Genomic DNA, 2,500 nt, shown 5'->3' with positions numbered 1-2,500 from the left:
ATGAGTTTAACGATGGATGATCACTAAGGTTCCTGAGTTATTAAATGGTATATGTTTATAGTAAACAGATTTAATGATTCTGACGTAATTTTACATACAACTTCGATTTGATAATTAGGATAAACGTCCCTTTTTAATCTGAACGATGTTTGCTGATGTTGGCGATTAGTTTAACGGTGCGTGTTCACTGAGTTCCAGAGTTATTATCTGGTATATGTTTTCATACCAAACGAATTCAATTGATTTATACGTATTTATCGAAAGTCTCCAATTTGATAACAGGAATAATTTCAGCAGTAAGGCCTGAGGAAGGTGTGATCTGTAGAAGCCTCCTTACTCATCTTATATCGATCTTTGAGCCTCTTCTGTGCAAGGTTGTAAAAAACAGATGCTTGTGTGTGTGTGATTTTGATGTCTTTGAGCAATAAGGAAGAGTCAGGCTTAAGGTTCAACTTGTAAATTTATGCACGTGGATGCACTTTTTCTGTAAGGTCCTTCTTATTCCTGTAATTTATCACTGTCAGATTTTTTTGTTCATTAGGGTATGGTTCCTTGTTTATATATTTAGATTTTTATTTTTACCATTACGTCAAGGCCTCGTTCTGATTATATATATATATATACATATATATATTTTATATACATATGTATCTATATATACATATATGTATACATATGTGTGTGTATGTGTGTATGTATGTCTGTGTGTGTGTCGCTCAACCGATTTGCTTAAGCTACTTTTTGCTTGCCCTTGTTTAAGCTTTTCGCGTATCGTAAACGCTCATTGAAATTTGTTGACAGCAATTATGCAGGTTGCATCGGATCATTAATAGCCAAAGCGGTTCGTTTTACAGTAACCATTAAAAAGATAACTAAAAGCAGCATATTAATTTCACATCACCATTACTTATGATTTTGATAAACAAATATTTCAAAAATAAAGTGAGTTGGATGAATAATTCAAGGACGCGTGTATTCGAGTTCAAGTTCAAATTCTGTTATTTACTTCGAAATATTCTGCATTTAATTCCTTCGATTTACACGTCTAAAGAAAACGTAACATAACTGAAATGAGAAAATAATCTTTTAGAGGGGTGACTCCTAAATAGACTATTAAACCATACGTCCTTGGGAATAAACGTTTGCATTCCGTTAAGCCTTAGATATCTTACATTGTTTAATTATGCTTCGAATATATAGAGTATTAGTGTTAGGTTCTGCCACCCGTCGGAATAACGTTTCACATTAGTCCCACCCGTTTCGACATATATAAAGAAAACGTAAATTCTAAAGAAAACGTAGAATTCTTTTAGAGGCGTGACTCCCAGTGGACCTTATTCAAACACGTTGTCTTGACCAAGATTCTTAGTATTATGTCAGACTGTTTATTTTCTTGATTTATTATATATGTTTGCTTACCATAACGTGTCATTGAAGCATATACGATATGAATTGTATCATTTTCTTTATTTTAGATCGATACTAGACTTGCTTAATAATTTTTTTATATGTGTGATCAGATAACATACAAGCTGATCGCTAAAGTACTCAAATTCTGTACTCTTATCTATACGTTCTTAATGCTGAGTGCATATGTCACTGCCTGATATGTAAGCAACCACAAAAGAACAGTTTTCAGACCTTTTAAGGGTAGATGCATTTATGATATATAAAAACTGAATTTGCTATTAGTGGGCTGTATGTAACATAATATTCGAAAGTATTACAATAGCATTTGCAATATATATATATATATATATATATATATATATATATATATATATATATATATATATATTATATATATATATTTATATATATTTTATATATATATATATATATATATATATATATATATATATATATATATATATAAGCGACAATATCCTCCCAGTACCATACATCGCTATCCTCCTTATCCATTTCGACACACGTCTAAAATTCAGACCCACTCGACATAAACTTAGAAAAAAAATAAAGATAAAAAATAAAAACTGGCAACTCAAGGTCGCGGTCGGTCAGAATCGCTAAGGTGACAGATGAAGGAAAACTCCATCTTTTGACTTGACGCTAATCTCCGGGCGAGTAAAATGTGGAATAGAGAGGAGGGGGAAAGGAATTATTGACCTTTGCGGATGGGAAGACGGACGGGAGGGGAGCGAATTTTGGGCAGGATGGAATGGGAGAGGGACAAGCTATCGCATGACTTTTAGGAAGATGATAGATAGAGTCATATGATTGTGGGGTTTTAGTGTAATTGTGAAAGGTGTGACGTACCGATATGTTAAATTGACAGTGGTTGTTATATAATTTACCCCAATGATATTATTATTATTATTGTTGTTGTTGTTGTTGGAACAGAAAGCGAGGTAGAACGATGATATACAAAGCTATCAGGGTATATTTTGGAAAAAGTTTCTAGATATTTTAATACTTGGAAATATAAGGTGAAATCAAGTCAGTCAGACGTTCTCTCTCCCTATCTATCTGGCTATCTATC

General features: G+C 32.6%; 1 protein-coding gene across 4 annotated transcripts in view; it reads left to right on the top strand.

Annotated features, from left to right (window-relative positions):
• Positions 1–2,500, top strand: part of LOC136840030 (uncharacterized) — a 318,614-nt gene that overhangs the window by 90,714 nt on the left and 225,400 nt on the right. The gene's annotated exons all lie outside the window — the stretch shown is intronic.

Source organism: Macrobrachium rosenbergii, chromosome 7, assembly GCF_040412425.1.
Source record: "Macrobrachium rosenbergii isolate ZJJX-2024 chromosome 7, ASM4041242v1, whole genome shotgun sequence".
NCBI classification, from domain to species: Eukaryota; Metazoa; Arthropoda; class Malacostraca; order Decapoda; family Palaemonidae; genus Macrobrachium; species Macrobrachium rosenbergii.
The sequence above is the reverse complement of the archived record's forward strand: the minus strand, read 5'-3'. Positions and strand labels throughout refer to the sequence as shown.